Genomic DNA, 17,238 nt, shown 5'->3' with positions numbered 1-17,238 from the left:
CAAGATTTCCCATTATTAAGTTGTGACTCCCACTGAGCCAAAACATTCTTTTTCTGCTGTAATACCCAATTAATTCAAAATCCTATATGCTGAAGAATCCATCTGAGGTGCATGTCACCATCATTTGGTTTTATAGTTTCTTTAGCCGGTAGGAAAACCTAGCAGTTCTGATTTTGATTTTGTCCCATCAGTGTCCCCTTAGAAACTAAGCTCTAATTCATGCCACTAGCAACCACACAGAGCTAAAATATGTGTTTTGGAACGAGTTGGTTTTTAGGAAACCCTGGCTCAGCCACTTTTCACCTGCATGCTAAGAAGCTAAAGTAGTTTTGACATCTTTCACGGATCATCGAGCCACTTCTACAGGAATTGTTGCAGCTGAGAGGAGGTCCCAGGAGAGTCCTAGAAATTTCCGCAGAATTATCTTCTCTCAGCAGGCCAAGGAGCAACTATAAATTTCTCAAAAAAAGGCCAGACTATGGGAGGTTTGCATTTTCTAATGAAATTGCTCACTATTATTTATTTTTTCTTTCCTGTTGATTCAGAGTAGGTCCATCCAAAACTTATATCTAATATGATAATAATGTTTGGTTTGATCCCAGTGTTTAAATTTTTCCCAAAGCAGTCGCAGGACATAAAGATTTTTGCATTTATTTTAAATTATGAAAAATCTATAAAGGGCACATCATGTCATAATTTGACTTGCTAATGGCTTCAAAATTTAATGAAACTGTGAGTCCCCTAGAAACATAAGAAGTTAGCTGCCTTTAATAGCATATATATATCAACTGGAGGTGGAATTAGCCTTCAAAAGATTAGCCCTCTAAACAGCCTCTCTTCTGAAATCCTTCCAGCACCGCAATGCACAGTCCCTACACAATTGTGCGGTCTTGACTCCATAGATTTAAAGCGGAGTTTCACCCTGGAATTTTTTTTTTTTTAAATACCCCCGGGACAGTCAGGGCTAGTGCATTCCACAATGGCTAGCCTCTGATCTGTCCCGGGTTGCACTTACCTGTTAGGACAAATACTTACCTTGAAAACGTCTTGTCCAGCGCTGCCATCTCAGATGTGGGCAGCTTGAAGCCAGCGAGATCCTCTTCGGCGTCCTCTTCCGCCTTCTTCGGTCCCACGATGCCCTGCGCCGGCCCCGCCATCACTTCCGGGTCACGCGCGTCATCCCTCCACAGCTTCTGGGCATGCCCAGAAGCTGTTTAGAAGGGGATGACTCGCGCGCCCCGGAACTGATGTCGGGGCCGGTACAGGCGCAATGATTCCTGGGAGCGATGACGTTCAGCTCCCAGGAATCATTGCAGAGCCAGGAAGTGACGACGGGCCACGGCCAAGGAAGGAGGAAGAAGGAAGTAAGGTAAGTATATTTTCTTCGCTACGAGGTAAGTAAAAAAAAAAAATTCGATTATCCATTTCTTTTTCAGGTGACCCGGAGCGAGAAGATGGAGGTAAGTATAAAATTAGGGTGGAACTCCACTTTAACTGCAACTCCCATTAAACACAGAGCTGGAAAGATCTAAAGCCTCATACACATGGATGAATGAAAAAAAAAACCTGACAGCTCAGGTTGGAGCCACTGCACTAACAAACCGGTGTTAGTACAATGATCTCCCCTGCTGTGCTATTGTCTTCTGACAGAAGGTGCCCCCCCCCCCCACCAGAACACTTCGGTCAGCTCCAGAAGATAGCCAGTCGGCAGACCTTTTTCAGTAATGACCCTTTGACAGGCCGACTTCTGTCTGATTGGCTGCTGTACATACGCGGACTGAATGTCAGCCAGTTTCTTTTGGATTGGCCGATGCCATTCGACATTTGGCCAGTGTGTACTAGGCTTTACATAGGTAAGTATTTTACATTATGCTCAGCAGAGGAAGGGGGGAAGGGTAGAGGGTACATTTAGGATGATTGTATTAAACGTTTACTTAGTTTGAATTTCTTGGTGTCAATCTATATTTAGACACAGTAGTATTTAGGGTAACTTCCAGATGATTGCCAAGTGTAAGATACATGTGAATTTGAAAGGGAAGCCTGAACAGTCCTTCACAACTTTCCAGGTTCAAGACCAACATGAAACATGAAAATCTGTGATTTAAAATTAAGTGGATAGTGATGATGGTCTATATGATGTCAACGTTTCACTGCTGCTAAATAACAAATAGAAAATGTATAATTAACAGATTATGTAAAGACTATAAACATAATAGGATTTCTATGAACTATTCACAGAATAAAAGGCGCTCTGTGGCGTCCTGAAGAAGCTGGTCTATCAGCAAAACATGTAGACGCTTTGCTCTACTGCTTCAGACGCCACTGATCATGTGGATCATTATTTTCACCAATATGGGAGTGTGTCACAGAAGCAGCCACGATAGGAGCAGTAGGAGATGCAAAGTAGAGCGGTGACTACACATCTGGTTTAAGGCATTGTGGGTTTGCATTCATGATATATTCTGATGGAGATGGCGGTGACATACTGAGGGTAAATGAAAGAAGGAGACTCAGATATACCAGGAACCAGGAACCAGGTTTGATTTGGCTGTGACTATTCCCACTCAGACTGAGCTATAGTATTGGCTCTTTACACTCAGAGGGTTTATGATGGAGTGCAGTCATTGACTTTGACCTATTCAATTACTTCTGATGTGTTCCCTTTAGTTAGTTACATTGAACTCAACTGTTTAGTTGAAAACTAGATCGGCATCAAAATATCAAACACTGTTGATAAGTCCTCCAAATAACCATATACTGTTACAAAAGCAATAATCTCTCAGTACAAACACAATCTTCCTGGAAATTATAATTATAATTATAATTATAATTAACAGATTATGTAAAGACTATAAACATAATAGGATTTCTATGAACTATTCACAGAATAAAAGGCGCTCTGTGGCGTCCTGAAGAAGCTGGTCTATCAGCAAAACATGTAGACGCTTTGCTCTACTGCTTCAGACGCCACTGATCATGTGGATCATTATTTTCACCAATATGGGAGTGTGTCACAGAAGCAGCCACGATAGGAGCAGTAGGAGATGCAAAGTAGAGCGGTGACTACACATCTGGTTTAAGGCATTGTGGGTTTGCATTCATGATATATTCTGATGGAGATGGCGGTGACATACTGAGGGTAAATGAAAGAAGGAGACTCAGATATACCAGGAACCAGGAACCAGGTTTGATTTGGCTGTGACTATTCCCACTCAGACTGAGCTATAGTATTGGCTCTTTACACTCAGAGGGTTTATGATGGAGTGCAGACTCCAGATCCATACACTACGGACTTTAGCCTATCAATCTGAGTGATTTAAGATTAGGTACATAGATATACAGAGAGGAAAACCAATATAAGCCAACTTGGTTCAATTAACTGATAAACCACAGCGGTCCGTGTCCAGTTGTGCGCCGCCGACCCTGGGAGTGGCGCCCTGCAGGACATGGACTGCTGCCGTTTATCAGTCAATTGAACCAAGTTGGCTTTTATTGGTGTTCCCCCCTGTATATCTACATACCTAATGTTAAATTATCCAATCGGGATCAGAAGGTCGCTGGATTTAACCATCGGAAATAAACAAGAAAAAAACAAGCTAACATACCAACATATAGTTCAGGACTGGAGCATCCTCTGAAATATTCAGCACAAACAACCTAATTATTCCTTCTGCGGTTGACATATAAGGCCACTTGGTTCACATCTTGATCTCAAACTAGCTATCTATTTATATTTAAAGTGACACAGTCCGAAGTTATATTCCAGTCTGAGACGTTCTACTATAGAGGTAGCATTAAAATATATCCCCTGAAGAAACCGTTTGGTGAAACATGTCAGGATTGCTACTCTGCGACAATATTGCATATATACTTATATGAATTCAAGAACAATGTATACAGGCATTTTTAAACTATGGTGTTTGTTTGTTTATTTTAATTTTTTTTTTATAAAAATGTGTACATTTTAAGATATATGTTTTGATTTTGAGTTAACTGGCACCTTAAAAATCCCCAGCCCTCCCTCCACTGGGGGGTTTCCCTTCTTGTCAACAATTCCTTAAAATGTTGGGTCGAGTTGGAGAGGTTTAAAATCCCTGTTTTATTTTTGCCATATGTGTCCCATTTAGGATATTTCCATTCACTACTTGTCCTATAGCCAAAACAGGAGGTAAGGGGTAATCCCTCAAAAATGAAGACCACCAGAATTGACATCCAAATTGTAAGATTTCCCCTCTATTCCTGTTCTGGTGACAACCCAAAATTTTGGATTTTCTTTCACTCTTGGTTATAATGGCAAACAGGACAAATAGAAAGGCTAAATCTCCCTAACAGGAGCAGAGAAAAACAAAATAGGTCTTCTGATTTCTCTCCACTCAATCTAAAACTAAAAGAAAAGTTTGACTTGTTCATACTTTAAGGTTTTACATTGTACTGGGTATATTGGTACTGTTGGAGACATGCCAACAGAAAAGAGATATATCACCTATCATCACCATCAGTGAGAGATGGTTATTAATAATTGATCTGACTGCTGGATTATATCCAGTAGGTAGTCATTGACTTTGACCTATTCAATTACTTCTGATGTGTTCCCTTTAGTTAGTTACATTGAACTCAACTGTTTAGTTGAAAACTAGATCGGCATCAAAATATCAAACACTGTTGATAAGTCCTCCAAATAACCATATACTGTTACAAAAGCAATAATCTCTCAGTACAAACACAATCTTCCTGGAAATTATACACTATAAACCCCAGGTGTTTAATTATGTTCTGGTATTCCATTTACTCATCTAAGTCAACTCCCTGTAGAGCGTATTCTTGCTTATTACAATGTTTCTGTTTCTTTAGCTACACAGGAAGTAAGATATCCAAGGAGACTTTAAACCTTAAAGGCTTTAGGGGGATAAAGAAACATACCATACAATCAAAATACTTATTTTATCTGCAACTAATTGTTTCTTATTTATAGTTATGAGGAAGTTATTGAGAAGACTTGGGATCCTAAAGTAGTGGGGCCTACAGAATGGACATGCCACAGCAACTGCAGATATATGCCACAGTAAATGGTTTGGAGGAACTAGAGGAACCAGATTCAGACCCAAATTAGTAAAGGAGTAGTAACCTCAGCAGAGGTATCAAATAAATAGAAGTAATTATAGGTTATAGCCAATCAGAAGTTAGAGCCTGCCAAAGGAAAAAAAAAAAAACAAAAAGTAAAAAAAAAAGGTCCCAAAGAGAGCCAAGCACATAATCACACATAATCAGAACAATACAGAGCAATGCAGGAGCTAAGCAAAATGACTATGAAGTAAGAATCACATGTAACACACCCGCTGGGGAAGGGGAAAACATACTTGTCCAAGTTGGTCAACCCTTCTTTACTGTAGGGCACTCTGTGGGAGGAGGTCTATGGTCACAACATGAACCTTCATTTTATAAAATCTGAATTGTAATAGCAATTAAAACACTAGGTATTTTTGACAATCCAATAAAAGCTTGCTTGAAAAATCTCCTTTCATGTTGTGAGTGCTGCTTGACTGCTGGTCATCTCTTTCCACAACTTCCTGGATTCCCTGTATGCTTTGCAGCTTCTCCGCTGCTCTTTACTTTCATTTTATAAGGACTATATATCCCATGGTACCTTGCTGCCTGCAAGCAGTGATTTCTGTACAGACTGCACCTCCTAAAACTTCTTCTCTCAGCACCTCTGTAGTTCAGAAGGCAGGCTCTGTAAAATGTGTGATACGGCAGTGCCTACTCACAGGACGTAGTTAATATGTGTCACATAAATTCAAGGAAGCATGTGGGGATCTTCCACCCCAAACTCACTCATCCATGTCTTTATAGACCTTGCTTTGTGCACTGGTGCGCAGTCATGTTGGAACAGGAAGGGGCCATTCCCAAACCGTTCCCATAAAGTTGGGAGCAAAAAATTGTCCAAAATGTCTGACGTCAACCCGATGTGCAGGCCAGTCAACTTCCTCCACCGAGAACTTGCTCATTCATGTCTTTATAGAACCTTGTTTTGTGCACTGGTCCAAATCATTAGGTGGAGGGGGATTATGGTGTGGGGTTGTTTTTCAGGGGTCCGGCTTGGCCCTTTGTTCCAGTGAAGGGAACTCTTAAAGTAGCTGTAAACCCACTTTAATGACTTTTACCTATAGGTAAGCCTATATTAAGGATTACCTATAGGTGCTGTAAATATCTCCTAAACTTGCACCATTTAGGAGATATTTACAGTGCATTCAGCCGACAAGGTCATCGGCGCGTGCGCTCTGAAGAAATGGTCACCCATGCCATTTCTTCAGAGCCCTGTGCCGTGAATGGTGGCTCCCGCGCGCATGCGCATTAGTAGTGACGTCATGTGGTTCCGGCCAGTAATACAGCCGGAGTCCGCAGACCCGGAAGAAGACGGGTGAAGATGGATGCACCCGGCAGCAGGGACAACGCAGGCTTTGTTGCAGGTAAGTGTCACATAATGTGCTAGTATGCGATGTATACTAGCACATTATGCATTTACTTTGCAGGGGGGGGGGGGAAGAAAACGTTTTTCAAGAGCTTACTTCCTCTTTAAGGAGTTAGAATACCAAGACATTTTACACAATTTCATGCTCCTATCTTTGTAGGAACAGTTTGGGGATGGCCCCTTCCTGTTCCAACATGACTGTGCACCAATGCACAAAGAAAGGTCCACAAAGACATAGATGAGTGAGTTTGGGGTGGAGGAACTTGACTGGCCTGCACAGAGTCCTGACCTCACCTCGATAGAACACCTTTTAGACTGGAGACTGCAAGCCAGGTCTTCTCGTCCAAAATCATTGCCTGACCTAACAAATAGGCTTCTGGAATAATGGTCAAACATTCCCATAGACACACTCCTAAACTTTGTGGACAGTCTTCCCAGAAGAGTTGAAGCTGTTATAGCTGCAAAGGGTGGGCCAACTCAATATTGAACCCTACGGACTAAGACTGGAATGCCATTAAAGTTCATGTGCATGTAAAGGCAGGTGTCCCAATACTTTTGGCAATATAGTGTGTGTGTGTGAGTGTGTGTGTGTGTGTGTGTGTGTGTGTATACAGTCCACCCCTCACATTTTTGTAAATATTTTATTATATCTTTTCGTGTGACAACACTAAAGAAATGACACTTTGCTACAATATAAAGTAGTGAGTGTATAGCTTGTATAACAGTGTAAATTTGCTGTCCCCTCAAAATAACTCAGCACACAGCCATTAATGGCTAAACCGCTGGCAAGAAAAGTGAGTACACCCCTAAGTGAAAAAGTCCAAATTTGGCCCAAAGTGTCAATATTTTGTGTGGCCACCATTATTTTCCAGCACTGCCTTAAAGAGGTTGTAAACCTCAGAATTTTTATTTATTTTTTAAAGTACACCTGAAAGACAAACACATAATGAGCTAGTATGCATTGCATACTAGCTCATTATGAAATACTCACCTAAGAACGAAGCCCCCGAAGCGCCGACCGCTCACCTCTCTCGTGGGTGACATGTTCTGTCACCCTTCTTCTGGGTTCGCGGCATCCAGCCATCTGATTGGCTGGACCCGCGATTATGTCACTCCCGGGCATGCGCGTGGGAGCCGACGGTCATGGCATGGCTTCCGTTCCTTCAGAGCGCATGCGCCAGTGATGTCACTGGCTGCATTTAAGGTAAATATCTCCTAAACAGTACATGTTTAGGAGATATTTACAGTACCTATAGGTAAGCCTTATCATGGGCTTACCTATAGGTACAACTTGCAGAGGAGGGTTTAATTCCTCTTTAACCCTCTTGGGCATTTTGTTTGAGGATGCCCCACAGATGCTGAATAAGGTTTAGGTCTGGAGACATGCTTGATCAGTCCATAACCTTTACCCTAAGCTTCTTTAGCAAGGCAGTGGTCGTCTTGGAGGTGTGTTTGGGGTCATTATGTTGGATTACTGCCCTGTGGCCCAGTCTCCGAAGGGAGGGGATCATGCTCTGGTTCAGTATGTCACAGTACATATTGGCATTCATGGTTCCCTCAATGAACTGTAGCTCCCCAGTATCGGCAGCACTCATGCAGCCCCAGACCATGACACTCCCATCACCATGCTTCATTGTAGCCACACAAGCTTGACACCATCTGAACCAAATAAATTTATCTTGGTCTCATCAGACCACAGGACATGGTTCTAGTAATCCATGTCCTAAGTCTGCTTGTTTTCAGCAAACTGTTTGTGGGCTTTTTTGTGCATTTTTAGAAGAGGCTTCCTTCTGGGACGACAGCCATGCAGACCAATTTGATGCAGTGTGCGGGGTATGGTCTGAGCACTGACAGGCTGACTCCTCACCCCTTCAACCTCTGCAGCAATGTTGGCAGCACTCATATGTATATTTCCTAAAGACAACTTCTGGATATGACACTGAGCATGTGCACTCAACTTCTTTGGTCTACCATGGTGAGGCCTGTTCTGAGTGGAACCTGTGTCAGTTTCAGGGTCTTGGCGATCTTCCTATAACCTAGGCCATCTTTATGTAGAGCAACAACTTTATTTTTTTTTCAGATCCTCAGAGAGTTCTTTGCCATGAGGTGCCATGTTGAACTTCCAGTGACCAGTATGAGAGAGTGAGAGCGATAACACTGAATTTAACACACCTGCTACCCATTCACACCTGAGACTTTGTAACACTAATGAGTCACTGGGGAGGGAAATTGGCTTATTGGGCCAAATTTGGACATTTTCACTTAGGGGTGTACTCACTGTTGTTGCCAGTGGTTTAGACATTAATAGCTGTGTGTTGAGTTATTTTGAGGGGACAGCAAATATACACTGTTATACAAGCTGTACACTCACTACTTTACATTGTAGCAAAGTGTCATTTCTTCAGTGTTGTCACATGAAAAGGTAAAATAAAATACTATATTTACAAAAATGTGAGGGGTGTACTCACTTTTGTGAGATACTGTATATATAAATACAGTATACAAAAGTGAGTACAGCCTAGGCCATCTTTATGTAGAGCAACAATTCTTTTTTTCAGATTCTCAGAGAGTTATTTGCCATGAGGTGCCATGTTGAACTTCCAGTAACCAGTATGAGAGCAATAACATCTGTAGCACTTCTCCCAAGGGAGCTGCCGAGTGTGGGTCCCCCTGGGTTACTGCTAGCAACAATAGTACCTTTAAGCATGTTTTCAAGTGTGAGCATCTCAGACAAGAACCAGTCCAGTTTCTTTGGTTTTTAGGATTTATTTGAGAACTCGGATGGGAGAAGGGGTAAGTGGAATACTCCAACAACTGAACTATGCACAATTAGGCAGGACACTGGAAAATGCTGCTTGGTGCTGGCTAGCGCTTGACTGACACTGGCTAACGCTTGACTGACGCTGGTTAACACTGACTGATGCTGCCCTCGGCTAGGCCAGTTACTAGAACTTCACCTCTGACTGTGGAAAAGTCCTTTAAGGCTCCCTAAGGTACTCTTTCCTCAGGTAACTGACTTGTAGTGCAGACTGTACTGCTGAACGCTTCCGGGCCCTTCCTGGCACCCCCTTTTACTCCCCACACTTCAGGGCTTTACTACTTGGCACCCCTTTACTGTACCCTAGACAGACCCCTGGGCAGATCCTGAGTACTCACGATACTGTTTTTCCTGAAGATCTCTGCCCAGCAACTCCACTTGGTCAGCAACTCTGGATCCCTTGCAGCCCAGTTCAACCTCCGGTCCCTAGGCCTGGACCACCTTCTCTCATTTACAGGAGGAGAGACAGCCGTCACCTCCTCTTGGGACTGATGCTCCCGCCAAAAGACACTCTGTCACATGCTCCCTACAGATTTATTTCCAATCCCAGGGTGCATTGCGCAAACCCCACCCACTGAGACAGTCATAAACCCTGGTGTGCTATTGGCTAGGTTTACTTCACTGTCCAACAAGATCCCTCATTGGATACAGTGGGGAGACTCCCCAGACTCAACAGGCCACACCTGGAGGCATGTAACAGCACAACTAACAGATCCAGCCCCCCTGATAAGCAGACAGGGCCATTATATGCTTTTCCCGAGCACCTACCTGGGATTGTGCTACACACCAAATTTAACACACCTGCTCTCCATTCACACCTGAGACCTTGTAACACTAACAAGTCACAAGACACCAGGGAGGGAAAATGACTAATTGGGCCCAATTTGGATATTTTCACTTAGGGGTGTACTCACTATTATTGCCAGCTGTTTAGACATTAATGGCCGTGTATTGAGTTATTTTGAAAGGACAGCAAATTTACACTGTTATACAAGATGCACACTCACTACTTTACATTGTAGTGTCATTTCTTCAGTGTTGTCACATGAAAAGATATAATAAAATATTTACAAAAATGTGAGGGGTATATTCACTTTTGTATACTATATATATATATATATATATATATATATATATATATATATATATATACACTCACACACACACAACACACAGAGCGGGAGAAAGACTCAGATACCTAATGAGACAAGAGCACTTACATTTAAATAACCTTCTTTTGCATCAATCAAGCCTACAAGGGTGAATAATGAGCAGCCGGTATTGACAAAGTCCTGCCAGACAGTGCAGCAATGGAGTGGATGGAGCAGGAATCCAATGTAGTAAAATCTATCGGCCCATGTATTATTGAAAAAGCCATCACCCGGTTCCTACTGAAGATACTGGATGGCACACCCTGTTCTCCCTGCGTCTTCAGACACCATGCAATAATCAATGCCAATACCAATAAATAAGCTTAAGTAAACAATATGTCAGAGCAAGATGAACCGTTTAGGCTCTCTATACTTTGGGCTTTTAAATCATAGAGTCAAAAATGTAAATGAGAAGCCAAGACAGGACACAAATCAATCCTAGGAGGACTGTGCAGGTAGTTGTCTTACAAGAGATCTTAATGGCTTTGTGTCAGCTCAAAACCAGACGTCTTTAACCATTTCATTGCTGGATGCTGACTCAATTGTTGCCCCTTCCATGGCAGTAAAAAGTCAATAAATAGCACATTATGGACTTGGTGGTTTATCAGAAATAGTGCAATTTAGTTTATTAGTTTGTAAGTTCTTATCCTTGACTTTGTAAGTCCAAAGATACTTGTGTAAACGTATAACTGAATGATGATTCCGACTAAATGTGCATAAACACAATATAGCCTCCAATTTCCTATTAAATCTAAAAGGTGAAACAGTGTTGAGTCAATAAATGTGAACGAAATATAGACTTGATAAAAGAGAATATTTGCAAAACAATAGCAAATGAAAGCCGAGAAACTGTAAGTAACTTATGTGAAAACCCTCTACTACACCTCTTCAGTATTAAAATAAAAATACAATTATTGTGTTTCAGTTAATGTAAATAAGCTTTTATATCTGTGTTCTTCTTTGAAAGCAGCTAGTGCTTTTTTGAAGCAGGCTTATATGCCCTCTAGAACTAGTCCTTGTGGAAGTCTTTTCTTATTTCCAAAGTTCTTATCCTGAAGAAAAAAGTAACTTTTGTAGATGTGGATTGATTTTCTTGAGATCCAGCAATGAGGGGGGCTCATATCTCTTGATATAACCCTAGGATAAACAGCTTGATACTGAATCTCATCTATTTATCTTTTTAAATAACGTGATCATACCTTCCATTAGACACCTCTTCTGAAAGAAAATTGTAAATAAAAAAGTCTAAACATTTTTTTGAAAGGCCAAACATGAAAACTTTAGAGCTGATTTACTAAAGGTAACATGTTCACTTTCCAAAGAGAATGTTCACTGAGCTTAGCAAATAAGGTAAGCTGTGTTCACGTCAATCGTTTATTTGCGTGCAAGAGAAATACCCTTTCATTATTTCCCCTGCACATGATTGGGTGTGCAAAGTGAACTTGGCTTTACTGTGTTCAATAGGCTGAAGTGAACATTCAATTTGCAAAATGAACATGCTCTACTCCTTTAGTAAATTAACCTCAATGCTAAGTCATATCAAAAGCTATCTTCAAGCAAATATTACAGTGGTAAGCCAGAACGGGCACTGTAATATGTGCAAATATGTGGATAGATTCCATGTGTTCTCCGATTCTGACGGGTTGATGAACTTTGAAAATCAACAATTCATCAACTGGCCCAATACAAGGTTTCTCTATATACTGGAGTGCCCATGTAGGAGAATGAATATTGGCAAGACAAAACACCAGCTATGAGTCAGATTTGGCGAACACTTAAAAAGTATTCAATTACAAGAGGAAACACCCAATTGGTATGCATTTTGCAGCTGTACATGATGGTAAACCAAATAGCTTAAAGGTCAAGGGTTTCTTTGCTTTACAGCTATCGAATCGTAGACGTGATTTTGATACTGTCCTACGAAAAAAGGAAAAATACTGGATCTTTAGGCTTGGGACTCTGACACCAAAAGGGTTAAATATTGAACTGAGCCTAAACGTTTTCCTGGAACCCTAACTGATGTCCCCTAACTTATATAGAAATTAAATAATGGGAGTACTGTAGTAATTCTGTGTATAGGGAGATACCTATTGGTGTGTAGATTTCCCCCCCCCCTCCTCCCTTCTCCCTCATACTGTTCTTTCTCCCCTGGCCTAGCCCCTCCCCCTTCCCTCTCCCCCCTTCCCTCTCCCCTCCCTTCCTTCTCTTTTTCATCTCCTCTTTTTGAATCAGTCATATTTATATGAATTTTCTAGGCCATGGTCTATCTTTCTGTCTGTTGGATAACACACCTCTGCTTTGTTTGTTTGTGAATGAATCAATGGGATTTGGAATATATGTAAGGGTACTTTCTTCAGTATAAAAATAGTTCTCATGCTACACCGCTAGATGGCGTTAAATGGATGCTCTAACTCAAGTGATTGGATTGGTTGATCATTGCCATTAATAAACCAGGAATGAGAGCGTCATTACGTCCTGACGAAGTGTACGTGACGTACGCAAAACAGGTTGACGTAAGCTGTACAGCATGCTATGCGGTCCAGCATGCACTTCACCACTAAATGATGCCAGTTCTGCTGCCAGTTTGATTGGAAAGATGGGAATATGAGCTCACCCATCAAGACTCTTCCCCTCCCCTTACCCTATCCCTTTGCCTTCCCTTCTTCATCTTTTCTTTTGTTTTCCTTTTCCTATATTGATGTTGTCTTTCTAGCTCTACTACCTCTTTCTTCAGAGTACCTTCCAAAACATTTTTCTCAACTTCTACATTTATACTACTGTGCTTTGCCTTAAGGGCCACTATGGGCTTGCTTTCGAAACATCATTCTATTGAAACTAAGAGGAACTCCTACTTAATGCACACTGGATTATGTAGTCCATTACTTGTGCTAGCCTTATCGAGATTTCTGTTAAAGGTTGAATATAGACACACTTTATTTTTGTTTAACCACAGTAATACACACACACTCACACATTCATACTCACTGAAGGGCCCCTTTGTAGAAGCCACTTAACTATTACAATGTTTGTAGAAACCAACACAAAGACATGTATAACATACAAACACCAAAAAAAAAAAATAAGGATACCAATGAAAATCCAGGTCCTAAATACATCAAGGCAAAATTTCTATCAATTGCAATGGCTATTTGCAAAAGATTGGAAAAAAAAAATGGAAAAAAAAAATAATTTGTTTACCAAACATCATATACTGCATCTTTTAATTTCTGGGAATATCAAAGAGAATCTAATGTGTTACTATGGGCAGCAACACCTATTTTGTCTAAACCGTTTCTTCTGCTGCAGGGATCCTAGAGATGTATGATGTGGGTAGGGAATCTGCATGCTATTGGTGTTGGATATATGTGAAACCAGAGCGCTAAAAACCTCCAACACAGGGGATGGGTATGATGAGTCAATTAAAAAAGCAAGGAGAAGGGGGAGGGGGGGGGAGGGGGGGGGGAGGGGGAGGGAAAAGGACAAAAGCAAAACACTAAATAAAGCTGATGGAATAAATTTACTGTATTGTATGGGATCGACGTGTAGTCAGAAAGGAGTAGTCCATAAACACTGAGCCGCTCTTCCACAGACCAAGAGGAGATTCTGTTAGAGCAAAAAAACAAAAAGGAGAAGCGCTCTAAGTGTAGACAGTTTAATAATACATAAGAAGCAATGTGTGTAGTAACTCACAAGACATAAGTGAAAGTCAGGCTGTGTAACATCATCAGATCTTTAAAGCATCCTCTGGGGGGAGGGAGGTGGTGATGTCCAATCCAAAGAGCCGTCCGTGGCTGAGTAGATGTTTAATGGGAGGAAATAAAGCCGGCAGCCTCCCGCCTCAGTGTACGATGAGCGGTCAGATGGAAGTGACCGACGGCTGCAAGGTTCCGTGGATGGATGGACGCTCTCCCGTCACCAGGGGTGATGAGTTCAAACAGCAAAGGAACGGCAGGCACGACGCGTTTCTGAGCATGCGCGGGGTCGATGTACCCGGCGCGCTCTTTCCTCAGGTGCTGGAGAGCCGTGGACTCTACAAGGTTTATATCTAGCTCAGTTAATTAGTGATTCACCGCAGCTGGAACAAAAGGGGAATGCCTCGGGATAAAAAGGATTTGGAACCAGAGCTGAAAGCAACCAGTTCATGGAAGGACAACAACTTTAAAATCAATTATACTTGAATGTACAGCATTAAAAACATAAACAATTAAAAGCATATGTTAAAGGTGGATTGTACTCGATTGGCTGGCCACAAATTCACATGTATGGGGCTGAAACAATAATTTCTCATAAGAATCAGATATATATCAAAAATGGATGATAGGAGATAATCAGTGATAATATTCAAAGTTTTGTCTAACTTTGAATATTATCACTGATTATCTCCTATCATCCATTTTTGATATATATCTGATTCTTATGAGAAATTATTGTTTCAGCCCCATACATGTGAATTTGTGGCCAGCCAATCGAGTACAATCCACCTTTAACATATGCTTTTAATTGTTTATGTTTTTAATGCTGTACATTCAAGTATAATTGATTTTAAAGTTGTTGTCCTTCCATGAACTGGTTGCTTTCAGCTCTGGTTCCAAATCCTTTTTATCCCGAGGCATTCCCCTTTTGTTCCAGCTGCGGTGAATCACTAATTAACTGAGCTAGATATAAACCTTGTAGAGTCCACGGCTCTCCAGCACCTGAGGAAAGAGCGCGCCGGGTACATCGACCCCGCGCATGCTCAGAAACGCGTCGTGCCTGCCGTTCCTTTGCTGTTTGAACTCATCACCCCTGGTGACGGGAGAGCGTCCATCCATCCACGGAACCTTGCAGCCGTCGGTCACTTCCATCTGACCGCTCATCGTACACTGAGGCGGGAGGCTGCCGGCTTTATTTCCTCCCATTAAACATCTACTCAGCCACGGACGGCGCTTTGGATTGGACATCACCACCTCCCTCCCCCCAGAGGATGCTTTAAAGATCTGATGATGTTACACAGCCTGACTTTCACTTATGTCTTGTGAGTTACTACACACATTGCTTCTTATGTATTATTAAACTGTCTACACTTAGAGCGCTTCTCCTTTTTGTTTTTTTTTTTTTTTTTTTTTTATTGGTGTTGGATAGGGCAAGGATACAGCAGAAAAGGAGATGTGTTAGGGCTTAGTTAAGGGGTTATGTAAGGGTAGTTTTATGCTTATGGTTTCAGCAGTTTAGTAGTTAATTGTTAGAGGGGAAGGTAAAGAGACCAGGAGGGATTTATTAACATTGGAGGGTGCAAAAACTGGTACATCTCTGCAAAGAAACCATTCAGCTTCCAGGTTTTTTTTGTCAAAGCTTAATTGAACAAGCTGGAGTTAAAAGCTGATCTGCCCAAAGCCTCCTGGGATGTCCACGTGATGGATTCCTTTGGGGCTGTGTATAACCCAATTTGCATGTACTGCACAAAAGTCATCAGAAGGCAGGCTGCTTGGACCCTCAAGGGAAAGCCAGCCTCCCGATGACATCAAAAAGAAGATGGTGGCACAGAACCTCCCAGTGTGGTATCTGTTGTTCTGATGATAGCGAGTTAGACTTTATTTTGTTAAAGGGTTATTTTAGGAGTTAAAATTGGTATTATGCTTTCAAGCAAGTGCACTGCTGCCCATGCAGGAGCTGCTTGGTGATTTGGTTTCTCTGTTCTGCGCCTTGAATCTAAGAACAACCTCAGCCCCTCTGACACACTTGGATGAATGAAAGTTATTGCAAACAGTTATAAGAACACAAGTATAGAGACCTTTAATTTGGCTGTGAATTAGCACCAGGAAATAGACACAAGACCATTTCATGGTAAAGGAAGTCAACATATGTGTTTGGGTTAGAATAAATGGTGGTTTGAGCATAAATGAACACAGAATGTAAGTTCAGACACAGTTTGCTAGACAGTATAATCACTATACCAAGGTAACTTAGAATAGAGTTCTGTACAACTAGACTGGAATTAAATCATTTATTAGGAAAGTCAGCAATAAACAATGCATATAAGCATTAACTGCAATGTGAATAATACTATAACTAATCTAGAATGCACTCTAAGAGAATGGCTGGGATATGGTGAAATGTCCTCTGGGAGGTACCTTTTAGAATAAGCAGTAGGTGAAGTCTCTAAGTAGAAGCCGTAAAGGGACAGTCTTTAGTCCTAACTCTTCAGCAGACTAGCATTGGGGCCCAGTTGTACTGTTGGTGCAAATGAGAAAAGTCCCAGGCAAGCCTGAAGGCAGCAATAAGGCTACTAGATGGCTGTATGGTCATTTCCTAAAGGGCTCAGTCTCTCTAGCAGCAGATAGTAAATCCCCACAGCAACAGTTCACCAGTCCTGGCAGTATTGCAGCTCACATACAGCAATTAGTCAATTCTCTACTCTGCACCCAGGTGACTCTGGCTGTTGGCACACCTTTACTCAGCAATCCGGATCCCACTCAGGCTGCCTTTATGCAGCAGTGTTGATGCACACTGGGCAGCGATGTGCATTTTCTGGCTTCCCTCACGTCAAGAGGAAGCTGTGTCCTGTATAGCCTTAGAAAATAAAACTCTTTCCCCTCCTCCTGGCAATCTGTCTTTGGGAAATGCAATTCAAAAGCTCTTGATCACATTAGAGTCGCTCTCTTCTGGGCTACAGTTCTCACAGTGCAGTGCTGTCAGTCTCAGTTTATTGAACCTTTCCTGCTCAGCAGCTCCCTCTTCTTAATGATAGAACTGTTAATCAGTTCAGCACTAGAGATGTTCCGAACTATTCGCCGGCGAACAGTTCCCGGCGAACATCGCTT

Source organism: Pelophylax lessonae, assembly GCF_965119305.1.
Source record: "Pelophylax lessonae genome assembly, chromosome: 6".
NCBI lineage: Eukaryota > Metazoa > Chordata > Amphibia > Anura > Ranidae > Pelophylax > Pelophylax lessonae.
This window is presented reverse-complemented; position numbering follows the sequence as displayed.